Source organism: Misgurnus anguillicaudatus, chromosome 16 (genome assembly GCF_027580225.2).
Source record: "Misgurnus anguillicaudatus chromosome 16, ASM2758022v2, whole genome shotgun sequence".
Taxonomy (NCBI): Eukaryota; Metazoa; Chordata; class Actinopteri; order Cypriniformes; family Cobitidae; genus Misgurnus; species Misgurnus anguillicaudatus.
This window is the reverse complement of record NC_073352.2, coordinates 22943968-22969115: the sequence shown is the minus strand read 5'-3', so window position 1 is coordinate 22969115 and position 25148 is coordinate 22943968. Positions and strand designations below refer to the sequence as shown.

The 25148-nt window shown below is 37.0% G+C and overlaps 1 long non-coding RNA gene across 2 annotated transcripts in view; it reads right to left on the bottom strand.

Annotated features, from left to right (window-relative positions):
- Positions 1-368: 368 nt before the first annotated feature.
- LOC141350053 (uncharacterized) overlaps positions 369-25148 on the bottom strand; it is a 121355-nt gene continuing 96575 nt past the window's right edge. For both annotated transcript variants that reach the window (XR_012357977.1, XR_012357978.1), the window contains exons 2-3: positions 18387-18495; positions 369-947 (exon numbers count right to left, since the gene is read on the bottom strand). This is a non-coding gene — a long non-coding RNA (uncharacterized lncRNA). The remainder of the gene's footprint in view (positions 948-18386; positions 18496-25148) is intronic.

Here is a 25148-nt window from a genome sequence, read left to right as displayed (position 1 = left end):
CTGACTGCGGTCAGCTAATGCCAAGAAAAGAACGACTTACTGGTTACTAATGATGATGTTTTTAAAGTGCAGGTCTCTGTGCACAACAAATGTGGTGATTTAAGCATTCTGAGTAAATGTAAACAGGAGTAAAGTGACTGATTTCACCATTACTCAAGCTGACTGTTGTGCACATTTTCGAATCAATCTTCCACAAACTCTTTTAAAACCAGCACAATTATTATGTAGCTCTGATCGGCAGTTCTATTACTCAGCGAGACTCCTCATCAAATTATCGTCACTTCAAGGCCTGGCTGAATACCACATCCTGTGCTCTCATTTTCCTGTTTGCATTTTCTTTATTAATCATAATAAAGCAAGGACTGACACATACATTACACTGAAGCATAACTTTTCTCTAGATTCTTCAGCTGAAACTTGAATTTACCAAGTAGAGGCTAATACATAGTTTATGATTTTAAAGAGAGGTTAAATAGTCTTTTACAACACTGATACGCATGAAGCGATCATTTTCAAAAAAAGTTTAACTTCGTTATATAAGGAAATTGCAACGAGGTAAGCTGAGGTGCTTAAGGAATCACTGCCAAGATTTAAATGCACCTTATGCTGTTTATTATGTTTGGACTGAGCATCCATATCTTTAATAATCCTAAAAATAATACTTGAGCCAAAAACTAAAAAAAGACATCATACTAAGCCTAAATCAATCAAGCAAAGTCTCTGAAGACCATTATTGGAAGTTCATCAAATAAAAAAACCCTCTGTTTCTACTCCAGTAGGCTATTAAAAATAAATCAATACGTTAACTGAGAATCTTCAGCCCAATAGATGAAGTAGCAATCTGTGGAAATATTGTAGTCCCTGTCTGCCGTCTAGCACGTACTATTGATCTGGATCCATGCAAACCCGGATGGGCGAATATGTGATCATTGCACAATGCATTCCATCTGTGAGTGATACAAAAGACAAATGGAAATTACCTTACTGTATTCCCGATGCTAGTACCCTTGTTACTTTCCTGTGTAATTCATTCAACAGGATTAGCCTGACTGCATTCATTTTCAAGGCTTTCTGCTGAGACGCAGTCACATACATCCATAGTCATCTTTTCTATGATTAATTTGTAATAGATTTTTATTCTTCTTGAGTTTTGCATCTTTGGCGTGAAATATAATGTCAAATTTACATTCAACTTAATACTATCTGCAGTCCTCCAAATGCCAATTTAATCAGGTTCTTGACAGTCGGAGTAAATTGGATGAGCCGGAGCTCTACAGATGACACACAAACTGTGAAGGTCACAGGCAAACAGTATGTTAGCTCGGAGTTTTGATGTCCTCTACATTTTAGGGGAACTGACAAGGTTTTTATATTCATATACCTTACCTGCTCAGTGAACACTATGGGCTCTATCTTACACCCCGCACAATGCAGCGCAATGCGCTACGCAAGTGTCTTTTGCTAGTTTCCACCCTGCGCAATTATAATTTTCATGTTTAGTGCCGCGTTGTTTAAATAGCAAATGCATTTGTGCCCCCTTTTGCGCCCATGGGCGTTCTGGTCTGAAAACAAGGTATGTTCAGGCGCATTGTTGGCTCGTTGCTATTTTGAGGCAACTAAAATAGATAGGCGCAATATGTTTTTTTGTTATTTAAAGAGCGCATTAGTAATATGCGCCTAAACGGGACGACAACACGGGTTTGCTTAACACATACATGAATGTGCAGCAGCACAAAAACGCTTTTAAATATGAAAGATTAAAGGATTGAATGTAAAAGATTATTATTGAGTCTCTTGGACATAAATGAGGATTAATTATGAGACATTAGAAGGCACAAAGAGCTGCTTCACCTGCAGCCTGTAGGTAAGTAAATAAATGCTTTAATACTTAATAAATCTGTTTTTAAATGTTTTTAAATGCTACCTCACGGATTTATTGTATATGATGACTCTGTACCTGTGAATATGGTGAGATGAGAAACATTTTTAATTAATGCTTAAAAAAACTGGCGCTGTCCAAGTGCTGAAACCTGCAGAGAGCCGTTTGTAAATTCTTTATCTCCTGTTTGTAACAAATAAAGTATTTTTACAGTACAAACCTTTTCTTATATACTTGTAAATTATTTTTTGATGATATTGGATAGCCATTTAAAGCAATTAAAAGCCTGCTTTTTTACTTCCATGACTAAAAGAAAACGGGTTTTAAAGGTTTTAATGAAAAATAAAAATTTCAATACAAGTGTAAAACAACAATCTTCTTCCTCCACTTAGTTTTTCAGTTTACAAAGTCTGTCATCTAATTAGGGATTAGACATAGCGCCAGCGCAACAGGCTTTTAACCCATTTGCGCCTGATGCTGCGTGCACCAGCATTAGATGTAATGTTTCGGCGCGCATAATCAGGCGCAAATGGGTTAAAGGGGATGAGAGCTGAGACTCTCATTGGTTTATTGCACGTTACGCCCAAAATACTCCCATTAATCATTAAAAAAATAGGACCAACCCTTTTCGACCATGCGCTCGGCGCAAAAAACATTTTCCCTTCATTAAATTAGCAAAAGTTGATTCGGACACGCCCATTTAGACGTTGTGCTGTGCGCTTTAGACAACGTGCTTAGATCGTTAAAACAGGGCCCTATAACATTATACAATAAAATCAATATGTTAGTATAAAAATGAAAAAGTTTGTTCGAAAGTGTAATGTTAAAAGTATAACGGAAGATTTTCCAAAATTTTAGAAAAGGACCACCCTCTTCATTTTTTTTTAAATAAATTTGTGCAACACTCTACCTGCTCCCGAGAGAGAACGCCTATTAAACGTGTGCACGAGAGAGCATGCACAAGCCTAGTTCTTCTCATGCACACTCTGTTTACAAGTTGCTGTCGGCATGGCTCATACATTTAGATGTTTACCGTGTCGTTGCAGTTCGTGACTTGTGCCACAGCTTACATCAACTTTTACTAGCAGTGATTTTAAATGGATTTCTCCCAATTGCATGACAAACTTTACCTGTCGAGTAGAAACTTCGCGACTGAGGCATCAGTGGGAAGCCCAACCTGTGCTTTTAGCGCACGCCAGCGTGTGAAATATTCTCCAAAAACACTCTGTTTTTTTTCTTCAGATGCCTTTCTCTTTTTTCATACAATTCATAGATACGTTATCTCTTGCAACCCTCAGACATTTTGAAAAAACACAGTGAGAACAACGAAATTCAAAGAATGGCTGAAACCATAGCTCACCACACATAGGCTGTTTCTCAATATGCGTTCTTCAGCGATCTTGCGTCGTTGTTTTCTCGCTCTATGTTATCAGTAACCGTCGAAGTTCAAATCCAATTCTCAAGAACGCAAGTACAGAGTACGCATGAAAATACCCGGATGTGTTTTTGATATCGAGGATGCATCGAGTGCAGACTTGCGCGCTGAAATCGCTTAACGCCCCAGAAGTCATTGCGGCAAAACAATGGCGGAGGTCAGGTGACCAACAGGAAGATTGCACACATCTCAATTCTAACAATTGCGTTCTGTGTTATCGCAACCTTCTGAGTTTGTTCTTCCAAGGTTGCCTGGCAAGACTGATCTCCACGAGAACGCAAGTTCGTTCTTTGCGTTCTTGGAATTGAGAAACAGCCATATAGATCTGAAAGTGCGCAATCTGTGCATGTGCAGAAAGCGAACCTAGGGACGAGCACATACAACAGCCTTACGTTAACATATCACCAAAATGATTGAAAACTAGGATGACCAATAGTCCAGAAAAAGAAAATCCTCCGCTATACCTTTAATGCATGGGGTATTATAAACTAACAATGCAATTTATAGCATGTATTAATCATAAGTAATGTTTTAGGTATGGTACTGTATGTAATTCTAAAATAGATTGTATGATTTTTTTTTGATTGGATGAGCCATGCCACTGTAACATAATGACAAGGACGTACCTGGACTGCACACATAGTATAATGTGCCTACAGACACCATTTAGGTTAATGCATACTGCACTACCTTGCAAGGGGAACTGTTTGTTAATTTTCAAGTTATTAATATTAATTACACTGTAAAAAATTTCTGTAGAAATTACAGTATTACTGGGTATTACTGGCAACTAGCTGCCAGTAACTTACCGTAGATTTTACATTTATGTTATTTTCTGGCAACATTTTGTTCAAAGTTAAATGAACATGAAACATTTTTAGACTTTATCTTCTACAGTAAGTTACTGCCAACCAGCTGCAAAATTACAGCAATTTTTTTACAGTGTAGTCTCTGTGGTCTCCTTGCTTTAAAATACTATTGTTCATAATTAGTTTAAAATAAGTATAAATGTTAATGCATTGATAATGTAAATATATGTAACTTCAACCGTCATTAAAGGGACTTTAAGTAGGATTTTAAGTGTTTTATTAATCAAAATCAATGTCTTTATTCATAAATAGACTCGTTGGTGCCATATCGTTCTGCCGTATTGATAAACTATAATTGCAGAGAGGGACAAAAAGCACTTGCCTACCAACGCATGTCCACAACGCGTTTTCATTCAGAACACGTGAACCTGCTGCAACAGACATGGAGATCAGCGGTTACATTAACGGCTACCGTAGTTGCAACATGCATTTGGAAAGGGGAGGCGCTAGAAAGCACTGTTCGTTTGAATGCAAAATACAATTCCACCACTAGATGGAGGTAAATCCTACTTATTGCCTCTTTAAAATGTATTATGGTATGTAGAAATTAACCTTTACTAACATTAAAGGTGACATAGAATGATTGAACGGGGTATTAATCCTTGTTCTGTGATGTGACATGTAGACAAACATTTTATAGTCTGTACTGCCTTAGAAGCTTCCTAAAACCTCTCTCAGATAGCTCTATTAGGGTGGGGGATTTTAAACAAGTGGTTTTGCACCTATTTGGTCCCCCTACTGGCTTAACTTGCAATCTCATTACTGATTGGCTGACTTTGCTGCCACTCAAAAAATGTAGCCAATTATTTTAAAGTGGAGGGGCAGTTAGATGCCTGTGATGTCATAAGCATCAGTTTTTCAGATTGGGCCGTTTTCTGGCTGACATTTCTAAAAGAGGAATTTCTATGAGACTAAGATGTTTAGCATGTCTAGCACTTTTTGTATGTTCGTGAATGCGGGTGGACAACCATTATTCAATAAAGACAAGGTAAAAATGTTTTTTCATTCTCTGTCCCCTTTAAAAAATCTATAAAGGTCATGCTAAGGTTACTTTAGACAGTCAACAAATAAAAATATGTCACAAAATAGTAACCTTGTTTTGTGTTGCTGTAACTTTTGAAAAATCACATAAAACAAATGTTATGATACATTAATCTTAAAGCTCACATAACACACGGTGTTTCTGCATTTTTTATGTTAATCTGGAGTACCTATAGAGTAGTATTACATCTTTTATACCTCCGAAGAGTCTTTAGTTTAATCAGATTTATAAAAGAAAGATAAGCTTTACCGATTCTTTCCGATAACGTACGAAAACAGGAGGAGGTACTACCGCGGGAGGAGCGAGTACGAGTCATGCAACACTATACAACACTGTTTACCTGATGTTTCACTACATGTTTGTGTCATTTATATAATATGCACGCGCCTATTTCCAACATAACACAGAAGTCTTACTTACCGCATGCAACTCATGACCCGGGTGGGACTTTTCAATGAAATCCAGCGCATCATACACACATGCAAAATCTACCCCGGATAATAAACTATATCCATTTTTTCCACAATGCTGGCTTTCTTCCCCTTACATCCAAAAACACACTTCTTCATTCATGCCATTGTTGAGTTTTGAAATTAAACAAAACTGTCGCGTGATGTGATGTTTGTAAGTTCTAGCGTCTCCTGCTGATTGACGAGTGGGCGGGGTTTTCCGGGGGAAGTGCCCAAAAAAAGAAGTGATACATATAGAAACCCTTGAAACGTCAGCCGGACCTGTAATCAAAAAAAAAAAAACTTTCCGAAACTTGTACGAACCCTGGTGAAGTGCATACGGTTCAGAAATACTGTGTACGCCCAACTGCTTTTTTGACACTTTCCCTACATTTAGCAAGAGAAAACAACTGCGTTAATAAGTCAGAATGCATGAAATACCATTGAACCTGCCGTTTAAGATATTCTTTGGTTTTTTGGTGTTAACTACTGTACACACAATGGCCTTTTCTCAGTTTCTTTACTTTCAAACTTTGTGTAACTCACATGTGTAACCCACAAAAACAAAAGCCTCTCTTCGCATTTTTGTGTCTCTTCCCCATCCATAACAGCATTCTCAGGAAAATAACTGGATAAAACATTGCTCCCCTACAGCTACAGAAAAATTAAATAAACACTATATACCGAAATGAAACAAGGTGTTTCCAGAACGGGAGGCACGGCAGCTGCTGCCTCCAATCTCAGGAGATGATGACCATCTGAGCGGTCAGAGACACTTCCTCAGTTTCCAAGCTTTCCACTGAACTATTTAATCATGTTTGGCTCCACCGTGACAAATTGCCACGCAGCGATTGGTTTGAGTTTGACTACTTCTACCGTATGGTGGATAGTGATATATTTGTCAGCTACCGTACTTCGATGCCTTCAGTAGAGATGATTGCTTCATTTAACCAGGCTTTATTGTCAGGGGTGGGATTGTGTGTGGAAAGGTACCCGTTTATCGGTGCTGCTGGTGCTAAGGCACCTGTGGCTTCAGACAGATGTGAAATGGTCTCTGTACACGAAGTGAACTGTACGGACATTTTTCCTTTTGAAATAAAACTATCTGAATGCACACAAATGCTTCACTAATTTAGTCTTACAATTATTAAGACAATACAGTACTGTATCACGCATATGATCACTTTGCTTGGAAAGAACAATATCATTAATTAAGTGCCTTTGTGTTGGTTGTATAAAGGGTATTGTTACCCACAGCTCAGTGATAAAAGAGATAAAATTATTCATGACATAATTATTCATTAAATATCTTTTCCCCAAGATGACCTGATAGGTGAAACAGACCCTAATTATATGGTACATGATATTTAATGGCTAATTTGTACAATTATATGAATGTTGATATTAACATTTTGTGGATTAGTCATTGCCAAAACCATGTGGATATGTGGCATTTACGAAAATGTCAGCTAAAGGAATAAACAACCCGCTATGTCTTCTTCTTTCATAGAGAAGTACTCACTAGCCCCGAATGTCAGTGTGTGCATGTGTGTGTGTTTGTGTATATGTGAGTGTTTACAGTAATCCACCTCTTTTACTCAATGAAGGCACAAATTATAAAATGTTAATTGTCCTCTGACTTTAGCACTTATGGCAAATGATGGTAATGTAGGGTATAATTTTGGAATTATTAGTATACGGGTGAGAATGAAAGTACACACCACTGACTAATTTAATCATTGAATTGGCAAATCTAATCACATGGTCATTAGTAATGTTCTTCTGGAAAGGGTGGGGAAGATTTTATGACACCCTGATGCTCTGAGCCAATGACACAGTATCAGTGCTCAAAAACTTGATTTTAACATTACGTCTTAGAGCAAATACAATCATTTGTTTAACTATTAATCTGCTGGACAGCATCTTATAGTGTGATTTGTAGATTTGTGCATGTTTATTACTGTATAAATGTTTAAGCAACTCAAAAAAGAGTTAAACCACTGTCATGCAAGGCCTTGAGTGGATTATTGCTTTAATAAAATGTCAGCAATATTTTACACTCGTTAATAGAAATAATCTGAATAAACAGTTTTCACGCCAGGCAATATAGTTAATTGTAACTTGTTTGTGGCTGCCAAGCAAAATGGCAACTTGGCACATTGATGCAGAGTCACAGATGTGCGTTTACTAGTCATTTACATCAGCTTTAAACATGGCTCATCCAATCAGAATTTACAGTCAGAACTATTAATGTAATAATATAGCTCCTACAGTACAGTATTTAGTGCCTATTATCGATATAAAGTATTCCAGAGAGCCATATAATAAGCAGTGATAATTACATAGTGACACCTACATGAATAAATACTGTAAACTACTATATGTGTTATGAGTTTGCCATCAGTTACAAGGCAGAGAGTGTTTATGTGCACAATAAAAATATGCAGCATAAAGTTAAAACAACTTGGTTTTGCAAGTCAATTCACCTACTATTGAGATAAGTTGGCATAACTTATAAAAACAAGTTAAAATATTTTTACTTAAAGGGGTCATAGCGTGAAAATCTGACTTTTTCTATGTTTAAGTTCTATTATTGGGTCCCCAGTGCTTCTATCAACCTAGAAAATTGAAAAATATCAACCCAGTAACTTTGTTTTGGTAAACCATTTTCTGCAACCAAGTGAAAAATTTGGTCGTTCAGATTTCGCCTGTTTTGTGAGGTAGGTACCTTAATCTGCACTATCCAACCATGGCACTGCACATTGACAGCACAACTGGGTTTCAATTACAATAAACCACAATTTCATCCGCTCATTTGCATTTTAAAGGACACACCCAAAACGGCACACTTTTGCTCAGGCCTACAAAGTGGCAATTTAAACATGCTATAAAATATTATCTGTGGAGTATTTTGAGCTAAAACTTCACATACACACTCTGGGGACACCAAATACTCATTTTACGTATTTAAAAAATCTCATACACTGCAAAAAATGACTTTCTTACTTAGTATTTTTGTCTTGTTTTCAGTAGAAATATCTAAAAATTCTTAAATCAAGATGTATTTTCTTAATGAGCAAAATGACCTAAGAAAATAATACTAGTTTTTAGATAAAAAATATACAATTTAAGGGAATTCTTGCTTAAAACAAGCAAAATTATCTGCCAATGGGGGGAGAAAATTTTACTTGAATTAAGTGTTTAAGAAAAAAGAAATCTTATTTCACAATTTTTTTTCTCACCCCATTGGCAGTTAATTTTGCTTATTTTAAGGACAATTTCACTTAAATTGTATATTATTCGTCTTAAAACTAGACTTATTTACTTTTTTCTGCTCATCAAGAAAAAGCATCTTAATTTAAGAATTTTTAGATATTTCTACTGAAAACAAGACAAAAATACTAAGTAAGAAAGTCATTTTTTGCAGTGTAATATGACCACTTAAAGTAAAAGAAACATAAACATATATGTTGATTTGACAAAAAAGCTGCATTTTTTTACAGTGTGTAATTTTGCAAAGTATGGCATTTTTCTGTATATTCTGTAACAACAATCCTGTCAAACTAATTCTAATCAAATCTTTAACCCAACCCTATAATCCTAACCATTACTCATTAAACTATAAGGGGGTCAAATAGGATACTAAAAATTGACCATAAGCCCCTATTCTAATCCTAAGCCTAACATTAGCACAGAACATTAGCCAAAATCGGATCTGGAATGTTGTTCTATTATCCATAGATATACAATATTTGGGGCACTGCCTGTAAAATCAGGCTTAAGTCTTGTAATTATTAGATTTGGAGTATTAAAGTTTGGTTTCAGTCACTGATTTTACATCGATTTCACTCTTTGACATGACATCAGTGGTGGCTCGTGACTGCTCTTCCGAGGGCCGCAAATTCAAAATATGTGTGCCATGTATGTTGCTCGTGTTTTGTGTGAGAACCATGTGCATCACGTGTCTTGTCAAAACAAGTGCCTGCTGCACACGCGCCAAAACCGTCCCTGACAAAAGAGACGCTCACGTTCACAAAATACACGCAAGACACTCCCTTAACAATAAACTCTGATTACGCATGAAATTATGTGAGTATCCGGCAAACACAAGTGTCTCTTTTATCATAAACCCTTTAAACGCAGCAGGCACTTATTTTGACAAGACGTGCTGTATTTAGGTTTACTTGACGCGCCGAACACATATTTTGAAATTACAAACCACACACACATACATGTTGTGACGAACTTCGCATCGTGCACCCTCAAAAAAGAAGTCACCGGCCGCCACAGGATGACATTAGTCAATATTATAGATATCAAGGTTATATTATTATGGAATATTCTTACATTATGCAAAAGTGAATCAACAAAATGACTTTAGCTGGGTCACATAAACAAAATTCGACCACCCCAAACACACGTGTCCAACATTTTGTAAGTTGCTGATGTCATTCATTGTTTTTATACAGCTAAGCTGTAAATTCCCGATAATATGGAACTTTATAGATGAGAATGTGTTGGCTTTTTATATTTATTTATTAATCTTTTTAAGGTTGTTATTTAATGCATTTATTGTATTGTGTTAGCTAAGCAATTATAATGTTTGGGTCTACACAACAGTAATTCATTTTTTGCTGCTTAGCCATCGGACTGTTTGTGGGTTTGAATTAGTATTAGTTTTAAAATGTATGTACTGTTGCTTTGCTTTACCTTGCTGTTAAGCCTACAATGTAGTTTAAATCGTTTTTGCAAATATTGTATTGTAGTTTTGCCTAGGCCGGCAAAAACAGGGACAAACAACAATTTGTCGTCTGATTTATATTTCCCTTTCTTCTGGCTTGAGTCAGACAGTGTGGCTTTGGTTAGGTTGTATCCCTGGAAATGTGTTCAATTAGCTTGGAGATGTAATGTTTTCTTCTGATTAACCTTCCTCCACTTCAGAAAACAAACAAACCAAAAGCTGTTATAGCTAGCGGTTATATGCTTGGACTGATGGGTGGGCAGCATTTATGTTGTTGACTAGAGGGTGATGACTAATACCAGCTTTGGGTCATAACACAAGGTAGAGTGTCAACTCTTATTAATGCAATCTTAGGACAAATTTGTAAGGCTATTTCATGGCCATATAAATCACTTCAGATGTTAGATTATATCTGTTGTTGTGCTCATATCCATAATTCATGTTGGGCAGGGACATTTTTGGGCATTGTTTATGTCCTGTCTTCTGCACACTTAACTTCCTCTCAAAGATTCTTCTGTTTTGTATTCTTCACTGCATATAGTTTTTTAGGCTACTAATATCAATTACACACAAGGTTGCCTAACATCTGCCTCCCAACAATATATATATATATATATATATATATATATATATATATATATATGCTGTATAAACCACGGTCTGCAAAGATGAGTTGTAACCCCTAAGCACAGAATATCTAATTGCTCTGACATTGTAAACACTGCTGGGGCTCATTTGAATGTTTGAATGAAGGAGTAATTACACCAATTCATTTGCACACTTCATTTCCAAAGCACCTTTTCTCTGCTCTCCTTTCTGAGAGAGAGAGAGAACGAGAGAGAGAGAGAGAGGGGGGGGGGGGTAGCAGAGAGATACAGTGAAAAAAGTTATTTTCTAAACTCATCCTGTCACCTTGTCAAACCTTTCATCCTCATAGTTTATTGTGTATGCAGCCTCAGAGGTGTTTGTGTTCACAGAGGCAGTGAAAAGAGGAAAAGATACAATAAAATTGCTTAGATAGGGTTTCATAAGGATACTAAAAACCTCCTTTTGCAGAGTGCTCTTGTGGGAAATTTGCAACAGAAGGTCAAATGTTGTGTCTCTTAAAATCGGTATCTGTCTTTTGAATTTCCAAACTGTCCTCATAGCTGTTGCGCCCATGCACACTTCATGCGCACATGCTCCTGTATAGCTCAGGGGTAGAGCATGCTTAGCAGTGCAAAAGGTCATGGGTTCAAACTCAGGGAACACACATGTACTGTACTGATAAAATGTATATACATTGTAATGTACTGTTGTTGCTTCGCTGTTAAAAAGTTTTGTAGAAATTACAGTATTGCTGGGAACAGTTTGCCAGTAACTTACTGTAGATTTAAATTCACTGCATGTTATTTACTGGCAACAGTTTGTTCAAAGGTAAATGAACATTAAACATTAACAAGACTTTGGGTCTTATCATGAATTTTTTCATGATGAAAATCATGAAAATTACCATGAATTTACCAGAATGAATTTACCAGTAAATACAAAAATGTGCTGTTCACACACGCAGTGGCGTTCCGTTATTTTACCAGTAAGACATCATTCACACATCAGTATCAAAATACCGGTAAATTCGTTGAGAAAGCGGATGTACCTGTAGCACGCGGCGAGCTCAGTGTTGTATTTGTAAACAATCCACGTCGTTCATATCCACGGTCTGTATTTTGCTGTTTTCACGTCTGTGGTAAACAGTCGCGAAGTTGCTCATGACCAAACAACATTGAATGAGACGACGTCAAACCGAAAACTAGCGTTTTTAACAACACTACTGTTTGGACGCTAGGCTTCACAGAGGGCGTGCTAAGGACGGCGGCAATTCGGCGGGAAGCTGTTTTAAACAACTTTGGTGAAGAAATGTGGACGTAAACTTCAGGTGTGCTCAACTTTCAAGCAGCATGTGTGTGGAAACATCCGTAAACAGTGCGGGGGTAAACGCGTCATCTGTATTAAAACGCTATGATTGGCCCGAAGCTGTCAGCACGGTCTGACGTCGTCCATTCTAAATGCCGGTAATCCTATAATTTTTATAAACACCGTTAAATTACTGGTAATCTTACAACCTGTCTTACTGGTAAATTGGGAGCACTGATTTACCGGAAAGGTTCTGTTCACACATGATCTGTTAACTGCAATTTACCAGAAAATTACCAGTAAAGACTGTATGTGTGAAAGGGACTATTGTCACATCTAGCGTCACGCATTTGTGCCCCATTTGTGTGCCCATTTTTAGCCTGCTGGTCTAAAAACGAGGTGTGTTTGCGCATTGTTGGTGCGTTTGAGGCAACTAAAATAGACTAGACCATTGACCAACTAAAACCTGGTTTAAAGTCAATGGCGCAATATTGTTTTTGTTATTTAAAAAGCACGTTAGTAATATGCGCCTATAAACGGGACGACAACAAGCGTTGCTTATTACACACATGGACAGCACACAAACTTATTTAAATATAAAAATTAAAGGATTAAAATGTAAAAGATTATTATTAAGTCTCTTGGACATAAATGAGGACCGATTAGAGACGTTAAAAGGCGTAAAGAGCTGCTTCACCTGTAGCTTGGTAAGTTATTTAATGTTTTGCTTTAAACAAATGCAAATATTGCATATATTTTGAAATGTTTTTTTTTAATGCTACCCCATGGATTTATTGTATAGGATGAATTTGTACCTCTGGATATGATGAGAGGAGAACCTTTTTAAATAATGCTTTTCAAAACACTGAAATGTGCTGAAATGTTTCAGCTTTCCACACGTTTGTAAATTCTTTATCTCCTTTTTGTTACAAATAAAGTATTTTTAGAGTACAAACCTTTTCTTGCATATTTGTTAATTATTTTTTTAGATAACACAGATCATATAGCTATTCATACATTTACAGCAATTAAAAGCCTGCTAATTTTACTTCCATGAGTAAAAGAAAATGACTTTTAAATAGAATTTTAATACAAATAAAAACAACACATACATTTTTAACATCAATCTTAAACTGGTGGTCTCCTTCCTCCGACTAGTTTTTTAAAGGGGATGAAAGATGAGACTCTCATTGGTTTATTTGCACGTTACGCCCAAAACACACCCATTACTCATTACGAGAATAGGAACAACCCTTTTAAGCACTAGGCGCACAAACCATTTTTAATTAGCAAAAGTGGATTTGGACACACCCTTTTAGACTGTGCGCCGTGCGCTTTAGACCCTTAGATCATTAAAATAGGGTCCTTTATTTTTACAGGAAAAAATATTAAAAGTACAGCATTATGCAAACCATTTCTGGGAACCAAAATTAGAAAAAAAACTGAAAAAGGTTAATGAGGATTTCTAGTTCCCAGAATGCTTTGCATAAGGCTGTTTGTTATCATTTTTATTTTATAAAGACAAAGACATATTTTAACAAACTGTTGCCAATATTAAGATAAATATAAATCTATACAGTAAGTTACTGCACTGTAAAAAATGATTTGCTGCCTTAAACTTAGATTTACAAGTCATTTCAACTTATTGTTTATCTTGACTAGAGATGAGTTGTTCTAACTACAGGTGAGTTGTTATTGTAACTTATAAAATATAGTTGAAAAAGTCAACTTCATTTTATAAGTTGTAACAACTCTTGTTGACATGACGTAAATCTAAGTTGATTTAACAAAAAAATTTAAGGCAGCAAAGTATGTGTGGCAAACTGCTGCATAACTAAAGCAAATTTTTTACAGTGTTTGAATAAAAGTGTCTGCCAAATGCGTAATTGTAAAATGCACACCTCGGAGCTGTAATACTGTGTACACACATTGACTGTTTGGTTATTATCTAGTCAACAACATCTTTCAGTTTGATTAAGTCTACCAGTTTGGACTAGACTGAACCCAGCTAACAAGTTCCAAAGCAGGATTCAGTTGGATTTTAATGCCATATTTGCCGCTCGTTCCACTAAAGACTAAACATTGTGTCCAAGGCGAAGACTTAAAACGTGATTACTGCAGAAAAAGGCAATACACAAAATTAAAACCTATTGGAATGGATACATTTACAGCAGTATTTATGAAACCCATGTGGGTGAAGAGCTAAACCATCACTCCACTTAACATGATTTACCAACAATAAAGCCCAGCTGGTTTTTAAACATGAATTCGGGAGCATGAAATTATCTGTTAACCACAAATCTTTAATTAGGTTATCATTTTGTTTGCAGCACATTTACTGTTTGGGAAAATGATGGTAGCTAACTAAAAGCAATTCAGGTTTGTGAATTCTATTCATTACAATAACAGTTACATTTAGTGCACATATAAACAACGGAGATGCTTACTGGAGTATGCCTCGGTGTACAATGAATCTTTCATGAGCGTTCAGTAAGAACTGAGAAAATACCGACAACATACAGAATCATCATTTAAATGCTGCTCAGAGGAATTCACATCACTGACTGGTCACTGTTAAGAGCAGGTATGTATTTACTATCTATTTATTTGCATTTTGTATGTGTATGCATGCAGTAGTTTAAAAATAACACAGTTTGCCTTGTGTGGCCGATTATTAGCCTGAACACTCACCTCAGAGAATGTGGGATTTCATCTGTTTTTTAATCATTTTATTTGAAGCTAAAGAGAGACTGCCTCTCCAGATGTAAACAGACTGAAATCAATGACCCATAATGTATGATTTATTGAATAAAGCATTAGCAATGATTTAGCCTGCATAAACATAAACCTTAGTTGACTTCAATTTTCTCATGTCGCCACACTGATCTGCCATTTATTCTTTCGCAAGGGGTCACTTGTATGTTTAATAATTAATTCAGCATATGTTGAGCTGTCAGTTATAGCGCTTTGATCTAACCTGGCCTGTCTCTAGCATTCCCATTGGTTCCTGTGTTGTCACAAATATTAACACTTACTGTACATTGCTGTGTGTGTGTGTGTGTGTGTGTGTGTGTGTGTGTGTTTTGCAATTTGGTTAAATCTAGCATCCATTACTGTATTGATCGTCTGCTGTTTGTGCAATCACAACTTTAAAAAGTAAGGGTCTACACAGTGCTTTTTTAAAATGCAAAAAAAGTGAAGAGAGATGAAAACAAATGCGAACGCATGCTGGAATAGGACAGACGCTGTGATGACAACAATATATTTTGACTGACAGGACCCTGCATGTAGAACAGAAAGGGACCTTCATAAAAATAAAAATAAACTAGGAACGTCAATCTGTCAGTATACAGGAATCAACGCAGGAAAATCAGGCGTATTTTGAAGTGCATGAGAAAGATGGAGTGTCGCTGAATTAAAACATTGCTAAAAATACCAGCCGAGAAGGTGGAAATAAAAATGTCCACTTCTCTATAACCATGTTTGAAACCATGCTTCTGTAAAACAAGTTTGAGTGTTTACAGAAAAACATAGATGTTAATGTAAAGCAATCATTCTTCTTAAATCGTATGTGTGCTTTCTCTGATAACATCGGCATGTAATATCAAGGCTCACTGCTGTGGGGTGTTGCCACTATTAATGTAGACATAGCTTACAATATAGTCTTTAATGCAAAATTAGGCAAATAGGAGTATTACCACCAGATAGTAAAGGGCAGGAAGCTAATAAAGTCACATTGCCATGGCAACAACCCTCACCAGTACAAATGTCTAAAGAAGGGAGGAGGAGTGCTGAATAAAAGACTGCAATGTGCTGTTTCATTCGCTTGATTTCTCACTGCTGTCTGTGTCTCTCGGTTCATCTTCTGCTATTCAAATAAGAGTATTACAATACACTAAAACAATAACAATAAATATATATTTATAAAGAAAATTTCAATTGCATACTTTGCTTAAAGGAAAACACTAAGATTTTTGCAATATTTTACTATGTTCTTACCTCAACTTAGACAAATTAATACATACTTATCTTTTTTCAATGCATGCACTTTATCTTTGTACAGTGCGTCGTAAATGTGTTAGCATTTAGCCTAGCCCCATTCATTCCTTAGGATCCAAAACGGATGAATTTAGAAGCCACCTAACACTTCCATGTTTTCCCTATTTAAAGACTGTTACATGAGTAGTTACACGAGTAAGTATGGTGGCACAAAATAAAACATGATTTTTTAAGCGGATAAAAAACGAGAACTTTATTGTATGGTGGAAGAGCACTTAGAAAGGTCATAGTGCTACAAACTAAGTGCTCTTCCGCCATACAATATAGTTCACGTTTTTTATCCGCTAAAAAAATCAACACGTCTTATTTTGTGCCACCATACTTACTCGTGTAACTACTTATGTAACAATATTTAAATAGGGAAAACATGGAAGCGTTTGGTGACTTCTAAATTCATCCCTGTTTGGATCCTAATGCGGGGTTCACACCAGACGTGTTTGAGGCGTCAAAATCGTGTCTACCGCGTCTAGTTTGCCGCTTGAACATTTTGAGTTTACTCGCGTCATTCACGCGTGAGAGCCGCGAGTGAAATTCTAGTCATCGAGACATTCACACAGAAATTCGCGTCATGGGAGGGGCTTCTGCGACTTCGCTCGCTTCCTGTAATCACGTCAATACTAGAGCAAGCTCCTGATTGGTTAACGCGGTGCGTTTTTCCACCAAAGTAAAACATTTTCAATTCGCACATTTTACCGCGGCAACGCTCAACGCGCGAATGAGGTGGAATCGCATCTACCCCGCCCCGCTAAACGCCTCATTCATGCCGCGATACCTCCAGATGCACTTCAATGCGTCTTTACATTGACTTAACTTAAATCACTCGCACTTGACGCCTCTAAAGCGGCTGGTCTGAACGCAGCATTAGGAATGAATGTGATTAGGCTAAATGCTAACACATTCACAACGTGCTGTACCAAGATTAATTGCACGCATTGAAAAAAGATAGGCATGTATTAATTTATCTAATTTGAGGTAAGAACGTAGTAAAATATACAAAACTGTGGTGTTTTCCTTTAAGGAAAACCCATTTTTGTACTTCTGCAGTAGAGAAAGCCCTCTACAAGAACGTATGTAATGTCTACATTATCAATTAAACTATACTAGTCAACATTTGAAACATTTGAACTTTTATGAAAGGTTTTGATCAACTTCAAACGTTTACTATGGTATATAAAGCTCATATACTGTATGTTCATACACGTTAAAAAAATGCTGGGTTATTTAAAACACAACAATACTAGGTCAAAAAGGGACAAACCCAACCCATTTGGTTGAAATTTAATCTATGCCGGGTAAATGCTGGGCTGTTTTAACCCTTTGTTGGGTCAAATATAAACATTTTCTCCGGCAGCTGTGTTTGTCCCATTTTAGAGTGTATGTATAAGGCTTCACCGTGATTTTGAGACAAGAACATTCGCTTCTTTCATAAAAACCTTTCTAGTGGCATGTAGAAAACATTGGCCAGGTGTATTTTGCATAGTGTTTTATATTATTGAGAACTTTGTGTGTGGGGTTGATGAATGAGATAGTACACATGGAGGTTAATAACCCTAAATCAGAGCCAGCACCAATGTGGGGCACACCTGTGTGCTTTCTAAATATATCTGACATACAAAAACTTCTGTAGCCCCCCAATGCAGGCTTCTTCAACTAGACGGCATCCCATAAATATGCATGTTATTTTGACAGTATACAAGGCCATGGCGAGAGGAGGGCAAGAAAATACGCTGATTAATTTAGTCGCCCGATACAGCAGAATAAATTCTTCGGATTTGTGTGATTGCAAAATAATCATCTAAACAAAATGAATATCCACAATCTGCACCCACTTCCATCCACTTTTTATTTTTCAATTGTCCATTCACTCATTGCTCCTCTTGTTTGCATTAATTAACAGTCTGTCCCACTTCACATAGCCAAGCTTAATCAAACTAACAATTAGCTGCAGGCACTTGCAAACCTTCTGATTGATAGCCACAATCCCTAGAGATTAATTTGAGCTATTGAGTGGGTGCTTACCAGCAGGCCAATCACCCACAGGGATGTCGTCACAAGGACATTTCATGCGACGTGTCAAATTTCTGTCCTACATTTCAAGTTTCTGAAAGTTGTTCTCTGAATAAGGATACTGAAAAGAAAGAAAGAAAGAAAGAAAGAATAATTAATGCATACGGTGTCACTGTGTATCTGTCACACATAATCACTGAGTTTAAAATTCATTTTTGGCAGCCAAAACGCTTGCATGAGCAAGGAGAGGCCACACAGCGATATCTCATTTCAATCTCACAGGAGGAGTGAACGATTCCACATTTATAAAACCTGCTACTTTACACACATTCATAATTCAGGGTCATGAAATGCTGCAGAGGACAGAATATGTGGTTGAGATTTTGTAGATCTCTTCATACAGGCGGTAATGGAGAATATGGGCCAAGTATCTCCGATTATATTGCTCCCCATATATTTTTCTGCATCTCTTGTGGATTCTCCGGTAAAACGTACCCTCTGCTTAATAAGATATAATTTTCCCCTTGGCAAACTAAAAGCACTTAACGTCAGCGTAAAAACTCTGTTAGTTTAACAGTTGTCTGCACAACAATGTGAATGTGCTTCAAGCCTAAACCAGGCAGAAAATCCAAACAAGGTGAAAAGGGATTTGAGATCAGGCTTTCTTTGAAAATCTATTATTAATTTGTCTTCTGAAAAAGGGGTGATTTCTTTTTCAGTGTTGCGTTTGAACAATGTTATTAGATATTTCATTTTAAATAAAAAAACTATTGGCCTCATCTCACCACGCACCTCTCACATTTTATTTAATAGAGACATTGCAAAAGACTTTTAGACATATATGCAAGTTCCCAGTCAAAACCCAAATAACAAAAGCAAATAATAAATATTGCTTTGGCATGGTAATTGAATAATGTTTGGTCTTTCTCAAGCCACCAAGGGATGAGAAAGTAGCATTTCAGTGGCATATACAAGCATGTAAAGACTACAAAGTTGATTAAAGGAAAACACCACCGTTTTTCAATATTTTACCATGTTCTTACTTCAACTTAGACGAATTAATACATACCTATCTTTTTTTAATGCATGCACTTAATCTTTGTACAGTGTGTTGTGAATGTGTTAGCATTTAGCCTAGCCCCATTCATTCCTTACGATCCAAACAGGGATGAAATTAAGAAGCCACAAAACACCATGTTTTCCCGATTTAAAGACTGTTACATGAGTAGTTAACCCCAAACCCAAGCGACAATGGTAAGAAAATAGGAAAAACAATTGAGTAACTAATATGTGAAACTGACACGGAAAAATAGTCTGTGGTACGGACACGGTAAAAAATGCGGAGATCCGTGACAATGACACGCATAAATGAGCAAAATATTCTGTGACTATACCACGGAAATTTGTGAGATCAGGCAGTTACCTGTCCACAAGTTAGTATGGTGGCACAAAATAAAACGTGGCAATTTTTTAGCAGCAAACTCACCCCCCAATTTCCACCAACTGCGAAAAGGCTGCGGATCCGCTGCGGAAAAGCGGTGGAGTCAATCGGTTTCCATTCAAGTCAATGTGTGTATTTCCACTGACTGCGCTCCGAATCCGTCACAGCTCCGGCCATCCGCAGCCCTCCGGCACAAATACGCAGAGCTTCTATTTTTGATGGATGCCGGACAGCTCCGCAGGGCGGAGCCATGACTTTATCGCGTGATCATACCTGAATTTGGGAGAACTTGTTTATTAAATCTTTGCAATCCAAACATTACAAGCACACACAAATAAAGTAATTAATACAGAAACAACAAATAATAGACAAGAACAGAACCAGGGGGAGTTTCAAATAAATACATTAAAGATACAGCATAAATACATTTTTCAGCAGCCATCTTATTTTTTGAATTTTGGATGGATTTGATGTACTGCTCTGTCCACGCGAGATCTTGTGTTGTGATCTGGGCTGGTTTGTAAAAACGTCATAATTCAACGGCATAATGGGCAGAGACAGAACTAGGTATCGTGCGATCATCACGTGAATTTGCGAGACCTCATGGGTCCTCGTCACTTAAGCACGCAGCCGCTCTGCAACAAATACGGAACTGGTGGGTATTGGCAGACGGCGGAGTGCGGAGCCGATCTGCAGCCGCTCCACAGATGGTGGAAATCCGGCATAAGTGCTCTTCCACAATACAATTTGATTCTAATTTTTTTTTCCGCTTAAAATTTTTTATTTTGTGTCACCATACTTACTTGTGTAACTACTCATGTAACAGTCTTTAAATAGGGAAAACATGGAAGTGTTTGGTGGCTTCTAATTCATCCCTGTTTGGATCCTAAGAAATGAAGGGGGCTAGCCTAAATGCTAACACATTCACAACACACCGTACAAAGATTAAGTGCACGCATTGATAGAAGATAGGCATGTATTAATTCATCTAAGTTGAGGTAAGAACATAGTAAAATATTGAAAAATTGTGGTGTTTTCCTTTAAGGCTTTCTAACCATCAATTAAAATAATTTTGATTATCATGCATCAGACTTTCCTTGAACCTTACGTAAAAATGAGCTTTTTCCAGAATAGTATATAGAGATTATATAGAGTACAAAAAGAGTGCATAAATGTAATGAAAGCTTTAAAAAAGAAATTAAACAAATTAAACAAAGAGATATGAACAAATAGAGCACGGTAATGGGATTGTATTAGAATTAAGGCAGAATCAGGTGGTTTCCAAAGGTTTAGTCTCTTAAGTCCAGAATTACCATTGTTACATTTCAGAGCCTTTCTGTGAGAACAGCACGATCACATTCTAAGCATGACACATTTAAGTAATGAAAAGGGCAAAACTTTCTCCCACCAAACTTGGTAATAGAGAGAGATTATTCTGGCAAATCCCAAGGGTCTGCAGAAGAGTAGCATTGTTCCTGACGGTGCCCTTCTCAATCCCCACACTTTTGAGATTTATTAGGGGATTTGTATTCTTAATGACACCTGGCCCTTGCCACTAGAGCTATGTAAATAATCCCATCATTCTGCCCAAAGTCATCAAGCGTGGTGTAATCCCTTGTTTAAGGCAGTTACATTGGCTCCACCCCTTAATTCCCTCTTCATAAGGACACAGCTTTGCATATATTAAAGCAAATCATCTAGTGAACACTTCCAGCACGTCTTTAAAAATTCGCACAGGCTCCGAGAGTATCATGTCACTTCCTCCAACTGCATAAAGACCTCTGCCACATGCTATCTAAGAGCCTTCTGATACATGCACTTTTTACTTTAAAACTTTCTATTTCTGACACATTGGTATAAAGTTCAGGCAATGGGATTTGTGCGCTAGGAGAACGTAGAAGTTGGATTTAGTGCCAGAGACCTCTGGCAAACAGCCATGCAGAGGAAGAAAAATCAGACTTACTGTATGTGTTTTTGTGCTATGGATTTTGATGTGCGGCCCTCCCTGATTAGGAAACAACCAATGGATAAATATGCTAAATATCATTTTAAGGGCAACAGTTCGAGCTCTCCTTGTTGTGGATACATCTAATATCTTGGACTTTCTGCAGTATCCAGGCTGATAAAAAGTATAATCCTGCAGTTTTAGAAGTAAACATCCAGAAAATGCTAACATGGTTTTGTAATAAGCTGTAAAATACTGTGGGATCCATAAGATTTATAATGTACAGTTCTGGGGTTCGTTTCCCAAAAGCATCATTAGCAAACTATGGTCGTTGTTACCATTGAACTGTATAGGTAACTACAGAACTTGCGATCATAGTTGCTTTCGGGGAACGCACCCATGGTAAGAATTTTTGACATCGTAAGTAAACATGAGCAAAGAAAGCTGTGGAAATACATTTGTATTGTTATTATATTGACCTTTCGTTAAAAAAAAAATGCAAAAAAATTTAATAGTAAAACAAAGGGGGGTGGGGTCATTATGAAATAAAGGTTGGACATAATTATTAGCCCCCTTTTTGTCAACAGTTTCTGCAACCTGCATTTGCAAAGATATTAGCTTTAAGTCTTCTAATATAATGCCTCATAAGGCTGAAAATACATTGGGAAATGATCACAGATACCGAATCTCTCCAGATCCTCTTCAGTTCACCCTACTAATTTTCTATGGGATTCAGGTCAGGGGACTGGGATGGTTTAACTTGATTTTTTTTGCTCAGCGATCCATTTTGTGTTGATTTTTAGATTTCTTTTGGATCATTGTCCTGATGGAAGACCCAACCACAGCCCATTAAACAGTAAGATTTCTAGCAGATGAAGTCTAGTTTTGCTTTGATTATTAATAGAATTTATCTGAACAAGATGTCCAGGCCCTCCAGAAAAGTAGTACACAGACAACAACACATGTCCAGTAGCATATTTAACCGTGGACATGGGGAACTTTTTATCCCTGTGTGCACCAAACCCATCTTGTATGTTTGCTGCCAAAACTTTTTTATTTCACTTGACCATAGGAATGGTCTCATTTAAAATTCTAGTGTTTGGCAACTGAAGATGCTGGAGTTTTTGGATAAGGTATTTTTTTTAACCTTCTCAAACAACTTGGTATGGTGATGTAGGCGCTATTTGACGAATTTCTGGTCGGGGCTTTCTGAACCTAAAACTCAATCTGGTGTCAAATTTCTGCAATTCTTCTGGTCCTTGGAGATCTTTTCTTTTTGGCCACTCTTATCCTCCTTGCATAAAGACAATATAAATACACATCTTTTTCTAAGCAGATTCCATACATATCCAGTTGAAACATCTTGATGGAAACCACTGGGGTTGGGGGCGGCAGTGTCTCAGTGGTTCATGTAGGTATCAATCCCCGGCTCGACTTGACCAAGTGTCAAGGTGTCCTTGAGCAAGACATCTAACCCCAGCTGCTCCCGATGAGCTGGATGGCGCCTTGCATGGCTGACACCCCCATCAGTGTATGAATGAGTGAGTGAATGGGTGAATGTGAGGCAAATTGTAAAGCACTTTGGATGGCCATTGGTCTATAAAAACGCTATATAAATGCAGACCATTTACCATTTTTACCACTGTACTGTATATAAATAACATTGAATTGAACTGTTTGAAGTTTTAGTTATATTTACAGTCACATTCTATTCTTTGAAACTTAGTAATCTTAACCTGCACATCAGAAATATGGACTTTGGTTTAACCCATTGTGACGAATGATTAAGATAATTTGGATTAGTGTTACTTCATAGTTATAGTCATGTGAAGCAAGTCATAACTGGACAATTTCAAGTTTCAAATCACCATAATATGTTGAGAAAAAATGTATATTTACTCATAAGAATTCCTTGAGGTGCCAATAATTCTGCCAGGACTGTATAACAGAAATATATGAGCAGTATATCTCTTCATAGCTTTTTGTTGGATCATCAAGTATTTTAGCTTTGAACAGATTCAGCAGATATTCGCTGTTTTTGAAATAGCTGTAAATCAGGAGTAGTGTTTAGAGCTACTGTTATATATGCTTCACTTCCTTGAGAATTTAAAACATAATAAGCCTTATTCATCGCTGCTAGTCTCCTAATGATTCAGGTTATGAGATAAATGATATAGCGGGCAAGTCAATGAGCAATGGAAAAAAGACTGAAAACATCGGTCGATATAAATGACCATCCTGTGTGTTCATCGTTAACATTTTGAGCAAATTGGCGAATCAGTTTTTTTTCCGGGCTGAATAGAGAAAGCATGAATAATGGAAATTGGACGAGTAATTTCAATGAGTTTGAGCAGAAACCTAGTCAGAACTCATTAAGAACCATAGAGGGTCTCCAGCTTCTCGCTTTAATTAAGTGTCAATCTTTAAATTTGATTGCGGTGGACATGCCATTATGTGTGGCTTGTCATATTATTCCTCCTATTCAACAATGGAGTTAAAATACGTGCCTCCACCTTTCTTCCAGTGCTGAACGACCAGCCACACGAGAATAGACTACACAACATGAACACAGAATTGTTTCACACGAGTACCGCCTGTCCAAGGAGCTTGTGCATCTCTTGCCAGAGCGTACAGATTTCTTGAAAGATTAAATGATAAAAAGAGAGAGCTAAATCTTGGGGCTGGGAGGGAAATCTTGGTGAGTTTGATTGCTTAGGAAATGTGCTATGAATGTATCAATGATCTATGCCACAGCATTCCACTAAAACACACTGCTGGTGAATTTATGAGTCATGAAACATGGAAGATAAGCTCGCATAAGAAAATTCATAGACTGAATCTTAGCTGGGGCTTAGTTTGAGGCACTGAAACATTAAACAAAGTGCTACGATTGTCATGAGCACACAAACACACAATCCTGCAATAATGTACTGCTAAAAAGTTGAGTTGAGTAAGTAGCCCAACTAGTTATTAGTAGCTGATAGCCATAACAAATAGTCAAAATATTTTATAAATGAACATGCAGGGGCATAGGATGAAAAGAAATTTGTGAATGATGGGCGTTTAGATCCTGTGGAAATCTGTTAAGCTTTTTGAATAAATCTGGGAGGACAGAGACATCAAACAATACTTTGCTGTTTGCTGTAGCAGTGAGTAAACATTATTTTCTTCATCTACAGTATATGAATACACAACATTGCAATAAAATGCGGCTAAATAAAAGTAATATGTTTATTTTTGTAAGCATGTCCCAACTTTAGTGGAATGAAAACTTTGCCATTCGCAAAACCTAAACCGTGTCTTTATGCTAAAACCATTACAATGTAAAATATTATTATTGTGTGCATAAAGATAAACCATGGGGTAACACTTAAAGGGGTGTTCATAA